Source organism: Capsicum annuum, chromosome 9, assembly GCF_002878395.1.
Source record: "Capsicum annuum cultivar UCD-10X-F1 chromosome 9, UCD10Xv1.1, whole genome shotgun sequence".
NCBI classification, from domain to species: domain Eukaryota; kingdom Viridiplantae; phylum Streptophyta; class Magnoliopsida; order Solanales; family Solanaceae; genus Capsicum; species Capsicum annuum.
The window spans coordinates 109,501,567-109,518,495 of record NC_061119.1 but is presented as its reverse complement, the minus strand read 5'-3'; the positions used below and the strand labels follow the sequence as shown (position 1 = coordinate 109,518,495).

The 16,929-nt window shown below is 33.4% G+C and overlaps 1 pseudogene; it reads left to right on the top strand.

Annotated features, from left to right (window-relative positions):
- Nucleotides 1–853: 853 nt before the first annotated feature.
- On the top strand, nt 854–1,129 carry LOC107842010 (annotated as a pseudogene).
- Nucleotides 1,130–16,929: the final 15,800 nt, after the last annotated feature.

Here is a 16,929-nt window from a genome sequence, read left to right as displayed (position 1 = left end):
CATAAAATTACGTAATAATACCATTAGGAACTCATTTAAAACTCTAGAATCAAGCGATAGACTAGACAAACACCTAGTTGTAGCTACACTACAATATTTTTGTCTTTTCGCCACACTAAATCTAGACCACACTTGTAAAGTGTAGCCTAAACTTTTAGATTTTGGCCATATTTATTTTTACAATGCTTAGAAAGCATGGTCTTTAATAGTATAGGCCACACTTTATAAGTGTTGTCAAATCTTGATAGAATTGGCAACTTTTATTTACACATATGACTACACTTTTAAGTGTGGCATTATTATAATTCTAAAGACAACATTTTAAAAATGTAGCCTAAATTTTCATTACTCTCCCTCCTATTAATTATTAGCAAAAAATAAATGATTAAATAAATATTTAATAAAATATATTGAACTTTTTTTCAAAATATCTAACAGATCTCAGATCTTACAAAACCCTCAACTCTTTGGCCAAATTTCTCCTCAAATCCATCGAATACATGGAAGATTTATTTCCAAAATCATCAAATCTCTATTAACATATCAACCAATAATACAGTGAAGGTAGAAGTTTTAGTGGGTTAATTATAAGTGCTTTTTAATGGAAGATACATTTGAGTTTTAGTAATTCTTGTTTTGCTGGAGCTATATTGCTCTGACCTTCAAAAATGTGTAATTTTTGGAAGATCTGACAGACTCCGGGGGCAATTTTGTGGATCCAACAAATGGTGATAAAGTTTGGAATACATAATAGTTAATTGGATTGGTTGATTTAGTATAAGTATGAATTACTTCTATTCTATCTATTTTGTGATAATGTGTATTTTTTTTGTCTTTTTGTCGTCTATTGTATATGGATTTGCAAGGATAAAAGCTAGTGTAGGAATTGATGCAGATACTTCTTATGATCTTTGTTGTGGTAGTATTCATCATAGGCTATATGTTAGGCTCGTTCCAAACTATGTTGTAAACGTACGCTGGTGGTGTTGTCTTTATGGCCCTTGTAACCATACCCAACTAGCCTGTGTTAAATCACAATCCTCTCAATTGGTTGCACCCAAGTTTGGTTGAAAAGCATCCCAAACCAGTGTCTTCTTACTCCAGTTCCAAGAATAACACTAAGAAGTAGGTTGTTTTCTAATGTTACACTTGGTCCTTCTGCAAAAAATTATAATAATGTATCATTTAAATATAGCTGGTGGTTTTTCGATATGATTGAATGTTTTCTGAATCTGTTACCACCATGATTGTCTCCTCTTAACTGTAGTACTTTGTAATATTTAATACTCTGTATTGATCCCTAATTGTTAACCTGTAATGGTTTTTTGCATCACATTTTATGAGGATATCTATTTTGAAGAATTGTAGTACCATAGACATAGTTTACTTTCTTACGTTGTTCAAATCTATGTAAACCAATTTAAACGTATAAGGAGTTTAACTAAAAAGTGACCTAGCAGATAGTATAAGGAGTTTAAATTTGTCAACTGCAGCAAGCTATCAACCTTACATAGTTGAGCGTGAAGCTTCCCTAGAACATAGTGATTCTGTCAAGGCAAGAACCTTGGATCACAGATCATGATAGTGCTACATAGTAATATTTTGAATTACCTTCCTCAATAGACATTTCTGTTGTGATGAATAGTTCATTCATCGGTTTATTTGTCTCAAATTTTTTTCTGATATAGGAACCAGAACATTAACACAAACTGTACAGTGACTATGCATTATTATTTTAGAATTATTTTTCTAAAAGAGATGGTTCTTAAACTAATAACCGATCCCAACTAGCTTATCGGTTTGGACTAATGGATAGCTAATTCGATCGGTGGATTTAATATAAATATAACTTACTTCTATTCTACCTATTTTGTGATAATGTACAGGTTTTTCGTTTGTTTTTTGGTCACCTATTTTGGACTGATTGGTAAGGACAAAAGCTAGTGGAGAAATTGATGCAGACACTTCTTGTGAGCCTTGTTGTGGTAGCATTCCTTATAGTCAATGTGTTTGGCTCAATCCAAAATATGCTATTAAGGCTTGCTGGTGGTTTTGTCTTTATGACTCTTTTCACTATAGCCAACAAGCCTATCCTTAATCACAATCCTCTCATGGACCCAAGTTTAACTTAAAAGCATCCTAAACCTATGTCTGCTAACTCCAATTCCAAGAAGAAAAGCACTAAGAAGTAGGTAATTTGACTAACATTTCTATTGGTCCTTCTATAGAAAGCTATTATGATGTATAAATCAAATTGGTGGTTTTTTGGTATGAGCTGAACATTTTCTATTCTTGGTGAATTTAGTCAATGCTATAAGAAAGATTTAGTTCTGATATTGTTGTGCCATATCTCTTTTATTCCCAATCTTTGTATGTTAACTGCCTTTTTACTCGCATGTCCTCTAAAATTAACCAGTTTCTATCCAAACGCCACTTGTGTTTGAAAGAAAGGAGAAGTTGCTTGGACTCTTCACATGTCTATGGGTGCTTGTCATATCCTTCAAAAATAGTGTATTTTTGAAGGATCCGACACAGGTACAACAATATTTTTGGAGATTTCTAGAAACATAGAAGAATGGAACTCAAGTATTACTTTTTATGTTTTGGTTGACAGCCTCTGTGATAAATATCAAAGAAATTAATAACCAAAAGCATAAATAGATGACACAATTTTTGCTATCTCTGCTGATTGTAGACATCCAGTAAGTCCTCATTTGGTTCTGCAGCTATTGACCATTATAGCTTTTTAAAGCATTATGATTGGACATATTGTTGGTGTTGTTTAGTTTCACTAAGTTCCTTAATTTATCAAACTAATTTTTCTTGTGAATTTATTATTTCTTATGCATTGGATGATCTTTCCTTGAAACGAGGGTCTATGGAAAAAAACATTCTACTTTGGTAGGTGTAAGGTCTTTGTACACTCTACCCTTCCTAGATGCCACTTTGTAGGGGAGTTTTGATATATTCATAAGTCTAATAAATTTAGTAACAAATTTTAGACTATAGATTTGAATTACGTAATTTGTTCTAATTATAATTCGAAGGAAGGCGAGGTAGCAGACTAATTTAATAGTGCTTCAGCATTAACTCTAATGACAGATAAAAATACAGATTATTGAGCAGCAGAGACACATTCTACAAATGTTGGAGAAGTATTTGGCAAGAGAGTTAGATCTTGAGAATAAGTTTAATGAATCTTGACAAGTTGAAAAAGAATTATAAATCTGGTTGCAGCAACAAGCTCTCCGTATGGAGGAAGAAATTAAAGATTGTTGGCAAATGTTGTTTGACGGAGAGAATGTTGATGAAGTCTTCTCATGAATTTCAAAAGAACTACTAGTGGATGACTCCAGATGGCATATTTAATCTGAATCATATTGTTTAGAGAGAGAGATCCACTTATAATCTAAACATCAAGAACTGGAGGAACATTTAAAAAAAAAAGACAACTTACTAGGGAAATCTGAAAGAACTTCTAATGACCTTGTGGATAAGGTTAAATCTCTTCAAAAACTATAGGGGGACTCTGAGTTCTAGCTGTCCAATTATATTGCATCTACGAAGAAAAGTCTGAGGGACTCTGAGCATCGACTTCAGCATGCAGTTGCATCTGCCGAAGCTAGTCAAGAAAAGTAGATCATGTTGAAGTCTACAACCAAATACATGGAAGACTTGATTGAAGATCTAAAATCAAAAGTTCCAAAAGCAGAAAGTTTGATGGAGAGTGCTGAAGATAAGTGAATTATCTTGTCAGAATCTATTGCAGATCTCAGTGAAGAATTAAATTTTGCAAGGAGTAGGTTGGCTTGTTTTGAGGCATCGTTACACAAAGCTGAAGAAATAAAGAAGGTTACTTCCTAAGATATTAACTTCTGAAGTAAATTAATAGCTGATCTTATTATGTAATTGGCATTCAAAAGAGAGAGACTTGAAAAGTAGGTTTGTCACTTCCTACTGACTCTTCATTCCTGTTATGACTGGAATTATCTTGATAACATTTATGACTTTTCTTTTCCTCCATTATATGCAATTATTCTGAGTTTTTTATCTAGTTGACATGATTAAAAGGCTTAAACACTGACTGAGGACTGTACCTCATTGAATACTAGTTAAACAACCTAGTTATGTCTAACAATGATATGCCATTTGTATAACATTACCATTTTTTGTTAAAATATAATTTTATTCAGACTTTGGTGGAAGCTTAACAACTGCATATATTTAATGAATTCTAAAATACAGTTGTTGTGTGTGTGCAAGTTTGTCTTATAATTGATGTGTTGTCTTTTTCCTGTTTACTTGTTTTGGCTACAATATTTGTGCATTTGGTCAAGTTTGACATGTTCTCACTCTTGATTGGGTTAACTTTTCAGAGTTTGTGAACATATAGCTCACACTATAATCATTAGAAGTATTTACTTTTAAAATATATGGATAGACCCACGCACACACTATGAAAACACGTATTATTGTTTGATAAAGATGTGTTTTAAACTTTATGTATTCTCAAGTTTCCAATGGTTTCTACAGGTTCACAAATTCAAGTTCCATCCTTGTTATAATATTAGCACTCCTACCATTTCCAGTGGGTCCTTTCACTAAGCAAAAATAATCAAGGTTAAGGGAAAGCCATGAAAATAGGCTAAAGTAGAGAAAGAATGTGTCAAGGGATGATTTGTTTCTAGAAAGTTCAATGACAAAATGGTTGCAGTAGTTGAGCATAATCTATTACTGGAAAAATGGTAATCTCACTATTGGAAGGTTTTATTCACTTGAGCTGGGGGTATATGGAAAATAATCTCTTTACCTCAACGCTGTAGGAGTAAGGCCTGGATAGACTTCTTACTCCTTAGTGGATGAACGTATACCTTGAAGGCTAAAATAGTAAAGGCACACCTTGCTGGGTCAGTCATCAACTTTTAAAAATTTATTAGTACTTAGTAGCTTAGATGAGTTGGAAGAAACTCCGCTGGGTACTTTGTCATTTCTTTTAATGAACTGCAATTACTTCTTTTATTTTCATGATTAAATTTAAAGTGGACAATAAATGTGCTATATGTAAATGAAATGGATAGCTTGATAGATTTTATAGCTCCATTTATCTTGGTTTGGATGTAAGTAGTAGTTGGTCAAGTGAAAGCTACTTTGGTTTTTCTATATCTTTAAGTAACCACTTGGATGCTTATTAAAGAACAACAGATAGGTATTGAAAGTTGTACCTGGTCATCTTACGAGGATATATATTTGTTTTAGGTGTTTAAAGCCTAATCTATACATAAACATTAGCGGACATCATTTAATAAACAACCTTATAACGTTAATGGCCACCGGTTAACCTTAAAACCTTATATTAGGAAACAACCTTATAATTATGTAGTTGGCTACTGAAAATGACATCTATTTATGGTTATTCTTTAGGTGATGGTGTTGTTACCAAAGGACAGGCTATGGAATTCGTAGTATTCATGTGGATGGTAATGATGTTCTTTCTATTTTCACCGCTGTCCAGGAGGCACAAAAATAGTTGTTAATGAACATAAAACTGTTCTAGTTGAGATAAACTGAACTCTTTTTGAGATTGAGGCTTATACTAATTATGGAAGGGTCATTAAATGCTTCTTTTATGTTTAACAGGCTCTCAGGAAGCAGGTAAATTCTTCTCACAGAAGAACTTTTTATGTTCATTGTTGTATGTATAGCTTTCTAGTGAAAAATTCTAAGTATTCTAGACACATATCATCGGTATATGCTAATAGAAAACATAGACAACTTGTTGTCCTAAAAACTGAGAAAGACTTAAATAAGATCTCGAAAACACCTGCTCTCAGTTTTGAAATTAAACACCCGCTCTCAATTTAAACTTTTAAATAAACTCTTGAAATTAAATATATGTGGCCTGCAATTGGGTCCAATTAAGTTCTGATCATGCGGCGTTTGGATCACAATCCAACAGTTGATTTTTTGTACATAATAGTGTTTTTCTTTTTTGCAGTCAAGACTCCAGGCAAAGCAGAATGCTAGTGAGGATAAGAGACATCAATATAAAGTTCAGTGGACTTGAGTTACTTCATTTCTATACTAGGCATTAAAGGTTAGCATATTTTTATATTAGAGTTCCCACATGGTAGACATTGGTGAGATGAGACTTCTAAATGCAGTAATTCTATTTGTGTCAGTATGTTAAAGCTACGTTCATAACAAAAATGAAACAATAGCTTGGGAATATGGATCAGTCTATCTTAGGTCTATCAAAAACAACCTCGCTATCTTTGAGGGTTGGGGTAAGGTCGGCGTTCACTCTGACCTCCCCAGACCCTAGTTTATGGGAGTACACCTGGTATTTCTTTCAGGTCACATTTTCTATTCAAATATAGTAATTTTTCTTTTCTGGTTCATTTTCTCATTCTTTACTTAAATATAGTTATTTTCTTATGAAATGCAGGTAAAGGTCATTTTTAAAGAAAACATTAGGTGGATCTGTTAATATTATGTACAACAACATAGTATGTTATTCAACTACAGAAGATCATAGTTCAACTCACAAATCATCAAGGATATAATGTATATTGTGATCGAGGACATTGGAAAGCCTAGATTAAGCGTGGAGTCCGTCTATTTCTCGAAGGGAACATGATGAAAATTTGTGTGTACTATAATTTTTGAGTTATTATTATCTGACATAGTGTTTTGAGACAATCTAAATAGAATAATGATGTATAATATGACTTGTGGATGTATGAGAATATAATTGTATTTTTCAATCAAAATTTGTAGTAAGTATTAATCGTACAAAATAGACAAGAATGCTATGTTTTAAACGTGTGGTCATTGGGATCAGGGATATATATTGTGCGACTTATTTTGATGTGTATGTGCAAATTAGCAAAGGCAACACTTTGTAAATGTTACTTTAGAGAAGGTATTAATGGCTACACTTCAAAAGTGTGGCCTTAAGAAAGTTAAGACCACACTTTTTAAGTATTGTTATAGATATGCTACAAAAGGCTATGCTTCTGAAACATGCCCAGTAGTAAAACAAAGGAATCATTTTTTAACTGTTGCTGTAGAGGTACTACAAAAGGCAACTCTTGTGAAGTGTGCCCAATACCAAAACAAAGTCAACACTTGAAAGTGTAGCTTTATAAAAAAAAAGTGTGGCCAACGAAAAGCTACAAAGCGTGTCCTTTATACCTTAATGGCCAAGCTTTTTAAGTGTAGCTAATATGGCAACACTTGAAAAGCATGGCCTTTGATCAAAGGTCATGCCTGTTTAGGCCACCCCCCAAAAAGTGTTGCCTAAATTCCAAAAGTGTAGCCTATGATCAAGGGCCACACTTTCTGCTATTTTAGGCCACGCTTTACAATAGTGGCTGTAGGACAAAAATGATGTAGTGCTAGTAAGACTAGTTTTCTAATTTGAACTCTAAGTGACTAAATTATTTACAAACTTGTTTGAAAGAAACCATTAACATAGAAATCACATGATAGAACACTTAGATACTAAATTACATGATCATTATTCCAATAAGCACATGAGAATTCCTACAAATAGAGCTAAATATGCTAGGATAACAACACTAGGGTGCATAAAACCACCACAGATCACCACCCCAAACTTAAAGTCATGTTTATCCTCGAATACTCTTTACTCTAAGAATCATAAACTGAGGTGACTCTACACTTTTACTATGATCAAGAAACTCAAGCTAGTAAAACAATGACTAGAGAATGCAAGTTTCTACCATAAGCATGTTATGTACACAATTAAAAGTTCAAGAATATTACTTCAAAACATCCTATCCTTAAGAATTGACTCACCACATTGGAAAACTCATACATATTGTCCAGTAAAAGGATTCATACAACTCACTTAACTATCTTTAAAAATGTGCCCTTACCACAAGAGAGTTACCCATAATAACTCACATAGATGCAGTTTAAGATAGAATGGGTACAAAAATTAAGTTACGCTCACTGCCACAAGGAATTCGCAAGTTACACATAATGGCCCATAGGCTTTCCTGTAGTTTAGTACTCCACTAATATCATAATGTAAAATCTTATTTTACAATAGGTCTTTAAAGGTTGTAATGTATGGTAAGGGGCATGTAGGATATATTCAAGGCTGTAATAGTGACTATTTTCCCTAAGCGCTTTAATACATCACATTTTACAATTTAGACTAATATTTAACAACCAACTTCAACCTCTACTACCGTCACACATCTTTGGTTTCACCCCATCTAATTAACCTCATTTAAATAAACTATGGTGGGAGTGTTTTCTATCCACAGGTTATTCAATTTAAATAACTTTTCATTCTTTTCATTGCTCCACACAAAACCACAACACATCATTTTTTGCGAACAAATAACTATTACTTTGGGTATTCACTTTCACCTTTATCTTACTTGAATTTCACACTCCTTACAAAATTAATTTTACATTAAAGTGCTTAAGAGTTTTGGAACAAATTAAGGCCCTTCAAAGAAGGGATTAGGCTATATATGAGGTTTCCAAAGAAAAAGCTAAAGGCATAATGGGGTAAACTAGGATTATGCACAATGGTAGGTCAAAAGAAGGTATGAACACGGCTTATTAAATAAATAAATTTATCATATCCTAAAACCGAACTCATTATTTGTATTTGCAGACACACTAGGAAAGTTCTAGCATCAAGTGCAACAAGGAACATACAAATAACCTTACACATACATGACATATGCTTAACTTATGTAGGATGATCCCAAACTCTTAAACAAACAACCCCATGAATTTGACATTAAAAAAACAAGTACAAGAGTAACAATAATGAACCTAGGAGTCTAAAAAGTAGTAATTCACACAATCAACATGCTCCTTTCAAGAAACAAACACTTGCATCATATCGTCCTAAGCACCAACAAGAATATCTTATTTATTCCTTACATAAATTTTTTTTAAAATTACTCTACAAATAAGAATTTCACCACCTCACATGTAAAAATCTACTTTGTCCCAAAAGTATACTTAAAAGAAGAGATAGAAAATACTCCCTAAAGCATATAGGCCTAGCTAGTATCATATTTATACATCAAGGGGGTCTGGAGAACCTATATTTAGTCTTTATCATGCTTCTTATCTTAGGTTTTTCAGTACTCCGACTTCTCAGAAACCTAAGACATAACCAAAACAAAAACTTCATAAAGTAAAAAGTAAAAATAAAGGAAAAAAAATACCTTAAATAGGGTTGTCTCTCAAGCAGTGCCTCTTTCTCACACTCGAATGACATCTTCTTATTCCTTTCGTACGTATTGAGTATGACCTCTCGAAATCAACAACACTCACAATAATAGCCTTTTTACGCTCATTAATTTTCATCATGTTGGGCTGGGGTATTTGTGGCTTAGGCTGCTCAATAAGGAAGTCCAAAGATATCTTTTGTCAACTAATCTACACCACCATCATGCTTACCCCCCAAATTACTGTAGTCATGTAAAATATTTGTAGTGGGATAATGTTTTGAGCAGTTTGTACACTTTGATTATAGGCTCGTAATTATCCAACCTCATTATTAGCATGACCTCTCTCATATCTATCAATGCTTTTTCTGTCGCTAAAAATTGACATCCCAAGATGGCTGGAACACTTTCTTCTACCTTAAAATAAAAAACAATAAAGTTAGTAGGAATAATAATAATACCAACCTAGATTAGAACATCCTCTATGATTCCTGCAGGATGAGCTAGGGTACGGTCTGCCAATATGAGAAAAACTATGCTTGGTCTCATCTTTCCTAATACCAGAGTGTTGAACAAGGACTAAGGCATCAATTTGATACTTAGCTTGCTCCCAAATAACTAAGTGTGTAGATCACCTCTCAGCTATCAATTTGAATTGAGAGAGTGATGCTCCCGAGGTTTTGGGATTTTTGGGCATCTTCTTCATCACCATATAACTACACTTCTCAGTTAGTTGTATTGTCTCAACATCCTAAAACCTAACTTTGTTAGTAACAACATTCTTCAAGTACTTATCATACTCGGGCATTCCCTATAGAACATTTAAAAGAGGAAAATTAAGTTGAAGCTCTATGAAAGTGTCAAAGAACTTCTTACAGAATGTGTCCTCCTTAGTTTGTCTAAACCTCTCTGGGAAAGGTGGTGGTGGTGTTTTCTTCACCTATTCAACAATTTTGTTTTTGGGTACTCAGAGTTTCCTGAATCTTAGTAACTTTGTCATCTACTTACTTAGGATCCAACTCCGCATCTACCACCTTAGTTTTCATTGAAGGTTCTTCATTAAGATCTTTACCACTTTTCAAAGTGATTGCCATAATATGTTCAGGATTTTTAGTATCACTTGTAAAACTACCTTAAGGCTTGGTGTTTTCCATTGCTACTATATAACCTGTCTACAACTCCAAGATCCTTGTAGCAATCTATTATCTCTTTATATCTACTTGATGGCTCTTTATTTCTTTTGTAAATTATGACTGAGCAGCTACAATTTGTTTTAGCATCTCCTCCATATTACTAGTGGCTTGATTTACTTGAGCTAGTTGTTACTGAAACTATTGTTGTTGGGCGTTCTATTGTTGATTTGGTGGCTAAGTCTGCCACTTTAAATTGTCAGTGTTCATTTATTTTGGCCTTTGAACATTTTCTACAAACATCACAAACTCAGGATTGGCAACATACATATCTGCAGAATGACCGTTATTGCCATAAACCACACACCAAGTGCTTATCTGTTGAATTACATTAACAGCTTTTGTAGGTTGTGTAACCCCAAATATGTTATTGCTAAAAAAAAGAAAATCAAAATCGAAAAAAATAGATTGAGTTGTTACATAATTCTGTAATGTAGCAATATGAAAAGATGTAGCAGTAAATTGGTCCATCTCCAATACACCTGCAACCTTCTTTGTAACACTTATTGAGTCAGAATGACACTCATGATTTCCTTGTGCAATCCAGTTCAACAAGGTGTATAGCTCATCATACGTCAATTCCAATACTTGACCACCTATAATTGTATTTAGCAAAATTTTTTTGTTGTGATCTAGTGCCTCAACAAAAGTTTTAGTTAGCACCTCTTTGGACTGCTAATGATGTGGATAGTCCTAAAATGGGGCATTGAACGTCTCTCATACATGGTATAAATTCTTATCTAGCTTCTATGTGAACACATAATCTCACTATACAGTTTCGTAGTCTTGACAAATGTAAAGAATTGGATGAGGAATTTTAGGGCTAAGTCAACCATGGTTGTGATTGAACTTGTTGACTCAGCATTCAACCACTTCTTCGCTTCCTCAATAGTGAAAAAAGCAATAGTGTCAGCTTAACATAATCAGTTGACCCACCTATAGGGATGAATATGTCACTAATCTCTAGAGCAGGATTGTCTTGTTCCTCTCAAATTCATGGTATATGGGGGAGAAGGATTGCTTTTCTCTTGAATTGATAAAAGAGTTTCTCAAGTTTGGGGTTTGGTTCACCGAATTCCTTATTCCTTGCTAGCTTACTAACCTATAAACCTGGTTTCTGCAAATTCAATAGCAACACCAAGGGTAAAGAACCAAAGAAATCTTATAACTAAAACTAAAATGAAAATACTTGCCAAATTACATGTCCCCAGCAATGGCACCAAAAACTTATTGCATCCAATCGCACAAGTAAGTGTAAGTGGTCTCAAAAAGTAATACAGTGGCAAAAAATATAACATCGAATATTGATTCCTGATATACATGTGTTAATAAACTATCCAATAATAGTTTAACAATTCAAATTAACTAGTGCAAAGTAACCAAAATAGTTTTTAAAGTTTGTAATTTAAAGTAAACTAAAACAATTTGGAAAATTAAGGACTTTGGATAATTAGTGGATGAAAACCTGAGGTTAAAGAACTATTCTATTGAACTTCATTCATTAGAAAACTTATCCTGGTTATTGATTCATAGGGTTTATAATATGATCATGGTCTCAGACCTCTAACCTTCTACCTAACTAGACATTACAACTACATCGTTAAGCGGGGATGTAATAATACATTTAGATGCATTAAGATGTAATCCTACATGTGAACCAAGCAAGGATTCTAGGTTTATCCCTATCCTAGTCACTAATTAAAATTCCTTATTTCATAAAAGAATGAGAACCTTACTCTATCTATCCCAATGTTCTATCTTCCTATTCCACTTACCGAGTTCACAAGGTCAAAAATATATGTATTCTAAGGCTAAAGAATCATTAAAATAGTTGTAAAAAGTATAAACAAAAAATTAAATATTATAATCAATCAAAACTAACTCAATTCAAAGCAATAGTAACATGTTCTTGGCTTTAGCCTAAGAAATGGGGCGTTTAACCACTAATAGACGTAACTATAATCCAAATTAATGAATAAATGATATAATTCATTAAAAATATAAAGTAAAGATCAATTAACCGTAATTACAGTGTGTATATTCCTCTCTCCATAGATCCAAGACGTCCAAGGTGAATACAAACAAGTACAAGTGTTGTATTTATAGTAGGAGGTTTTGGCCATGTGTGTAGTTAGGGTTGACCCGCAATGGTTTCACAAATTCACTAGGGGTAGAGACACAATAGGTATTAAATCTAAATAGGTTTAGTGGTTCACTAAATTCTCTATTCATGTAGAGGTTACAACACCTCACAATAAAATCTCAATTTAACGTCTAAACTTGTTTGTGCACTTTCCCTTCAATCCTAAGCCGTGTGATGTCATTTTTATTTGACATACAACTTGTATATCCTCCTTATATCACCATAATTATCTAAAAAAGAATCCTACATAATCATACACCATGTATTATTGCTTGAAACAATACAATATCTAGAATGGTAAACTAGAAACTCAAGCTAAGACTAGGCTTGCCCAGACTGATCTTTAACTTATTATTTTCATTCTTAGCGTTATTGAATTGACCATAGAACATTGTAAACATGTTTTTACACATATAATTAAACAGTAATATCTTTATTAACTCATTAAACACATTGTATTCCATCGAGATAGACTAGACAAACACCAAGCTCAAGCTAGTGACCCTATTTTTTTCATTTGAACTCTAAATGACAAATTTATGTACAAACTTTTGAAAGTAACCATGAACATTTTAATCACATTATTAGAAACTTAGCTTCTCAATTATATCATCAGTAACACAATAAACACATGATATGTCCTCAATATAAATCTAAATAAGCTAGGATAACAACACTAAGGTGTATACAACCACCACAGATCAACACCCTACACTTAAATCCTTGTTTGTCCTCGAAAACTCTTTACTATAAGCATCATAGACTTAGGTGACCCTACACTTCTGCTAACATCAAGACATTTAATATAGTACTATAATAACTACAAAGAATGTAAGTTTCTACCCTAAGCATGTTATGTACACAATTGAAAGTTCAAGAATACTACTTCAAAATATCCTAGCCTTAAGAATTGACTTACCAAGTTGGAAAATTCATATATACTATCCAATAAAATACTTCACATACCTCACCCAACTATCATTAAATATGTTCCCTTACAAAAAGAGAGTTACATATAATCATTCACATAGATGTAGTTTATATAAGAATGGGTACAAAAATAAAATTACATTTACTCTCATAAGGAATTCACATGTTACACATAATGACCCATATGATTGACCTTAGTGTAGTACTCCACTAATATCAGAATGTTAAAGCTTAGGATCCAATAGGTTTTAAGTGTTGTAATGTACTCTAAGAGATGGATAGGAACTATTCTATCTAGTAATAGTCACTATCTTCCCTAAATGCTTTAATGCATAACTTTATACAATTAAGACTAACCTCTGACAACCAACTCCCACCTCTACTACCTTCACAAATTGTTTGTTTTATCCTATCTCAGTTAGCTCATTCAAATACACTATGGTGGGAGTGTTTTCTATCAACACATTATCAAATTTGAACAACCTTTTGTTCTTTTCATTGCTCCAATCCCAACTACAACACATTAATTTTTATGCATCAATAAATATTACTTTGGGTTTTCACTTTCACCTTTCTCCTACTTGAATTTCACACTCTATACACAATTAATTTTACATTAAAGCTCTTAGGATGTCTGGATCAAATTAAGGTCAATCACAAAAAGGATTAGGCTACATATAAAGCTACTAAATAAAAAGCTAAAGGCTCAATAGGGTTAACTAGGGTTATTCAAGAGTAGGTCAAAAGAAAGTATGAACATGGATTATTAAATAAATTCCTATATCATCTCATAAACCCACACTTTTTATTTTGCTTTGCACACACACTTGGTAAGATATAGCATCAAGTGCCACAAGGAATTTATAAACAACCTTACATACACATGGCACATGATTAACTCAAGTAGGATAATCACAGAATCTTAACCAAACAACCACAATAACATTAAGACGACAAGTACAAGAGTAATAATCAAGGTCCTGGGAGACTAAAAAGTAGTAATTCACACAATCAATATGCTCTTTACTTCAATAAAACACTTTTCTAATGCAGTCAAATACAGCACCAATATTCTAACACAAAAAATTTAAAATTATCCGAAAAATGGGAATTTCCCTACCCCACATATAAAAATCTACTTTTCCCCTAAAGTATACTTAAAAGAAGAGATAGACAATACTCCCTAAGGCCTTTAGGACTTGGTAGTAGCATCTTTATACATCAAGGGTCTCCGAAGACCCCATACTTAGTCTTCGCCATGCTCCTTCGCTTAGATTTTCTTATACTAAGACTTAACATCAACCTATGACTCAACAAAAATAAAAATTTTCTGAAGTAAAAACTAAAAATACTACAAATAAAACATACCTTAACTTGGGTTTCCTCTCATGCAGCCCCTAATTTGTTGTCACGGCACGACCCAATCATTGACTCATTCATTTTTCTTCATCCTCTTACTTACAATTGGACTCCATCTTCTTATTTGTTTTGTACCTCTTGAGTATGAACTCTCAAGGTCAATAACACTCTCTACAATAGCCTTTTAATGCTAATCAATTTTCATTATGTGGGGCTGGGGTATTTTTGGATTATACTACTTAATAAGAAAGTTTGAAGAGGTCTTTTGTGGACTAAACTCCACCGCCCCACACTTATCCCCTCAATCACTATATTAATGCAAAAATAATTTTAGTGGGATAGTGTTTTGAGAAGTTTGTACACTTTAAATATCGTCTCTTGGTCATCCAACCACATTTCAAGCATGCCCCACTCACATCTATTAATGATCCATCCACTATAAAAATAGACATCCCAAGAAGATTGGCACTCTTTCATCTGCCTTTAAATAAAAAATGATAAAGTCAGCAGGAAAAATAAGCTGACCAACCTTGATGAGAACATACATTATGATTCCTTCAGGACGATTTAGAGTACTGTCTGCCAATTAGAGAACAACGGTGCTCAATGTTATCATCCCTAAGCCCAGAATATTGATCAAGGTGATAGGCAGCAAGTTCATACTTGCCCCCAGATCACTATGTTTGTAGACCACCTCACTTCTACCAATTTGAATAGTGAGAGTGAAACTCCTAGGGTCTTTAAGCTTTTTGGGAATCTTCTGCATCATCACAGAACTACGTTCCTTAGTGAGTGTTACTATCTCAATATCCGACTACCTAACTTTGTTAGTGACCACATCCTTCAAGTACTTATTGTACCTGGGCATTCCCTATAAAACATCTAAAAGAGAAAGGTTAATATAAAGCTCTTTAATCGTGTCAAAGAACTTATTTAAGCATGCATCCTCCTTTTTTTGTCTAAGTGTTTGGGGGAAAGGTAGTGGTGGTCACTCCTTCACATATTCAACAATTTTTATTTTTGAGTACTCAAACTTCCTCGATTTTTCAAGAACTTTGACATCTGCCTATTTAGGAGCCAACTCCATATCTACCTACTTTGTTTTCTTTGGAGGTTCTTCAAAAATAAATTTACCAATCTTTAAAGTGATTGCCACAACTTGTTTAGGATTATCAATATAAATTGGCAAACTACCTTAACGCCTGGTGTTTTGCATTTCTGCTATCTAACCTATCTGTAACTCTATGTTTCTCGTAGAAATTGCTGGCTCTTTATATATTCCTGATGGCTTTTCATATCTTCTACCAATTGTTCTTTAGAAGATAAAAAATTTTTAGCATCTCTTTCATACTGCTAGGGGCTTGATTTACGTGAGCCTATGGTTTGTGAAACTGCTGCCATTGGGTGTTTTGTTGTTGATTTGGTAGCTGAGTTTGATATTTTAGATTGTAGGTGTTCCAATAATCCTGCCTTTGAAAATTTTCCACAAACATCATTCACTCATAATTTGCAGCACATATATTTGCAGAATGACCACTATTACCACAAACGATGCAACAAAGCCATGCACCAAGTATTTGTCTTCTGAATTGCATTAATTGTTGTTATAGGCTATCCCTAATTTCATATTGCTAAATTGAGTTGTTAACTAATTTTTTAATTCAGCATTCTAAGTAGATATAAAAGTAAACTGGCCCACCTCTAATACTCCTACAACATTCTTTGTAGCTTTTCTTGAGTCAGAATGCCACTCTAGTTTTCCTTATGCAATCCAGTTCAAAAAGGTATATAGCTCACCATACTTTAATTCTAATACTTGACCACATGTAGCTAAATCTAGAAAAAAATTTATATTGTGATCAAGTGCCTTAAATAAAAGTGTGAGCTAGTACCTCATTGGACTGCTGATGATGTGGACAGCCCAAAGAAGGTCTTTGAACCCATCGTATGGAAGATATATGTTCTCATCTTGCTTCTATTATAGAATACAATCTTACTGCATAGTCTCGAAGTCTTTCTAAATGGAAAAAATAGGGCTAAATAATTGAACTTAATGGCTCAGTGTTCCACTTCTTTGCTTCAC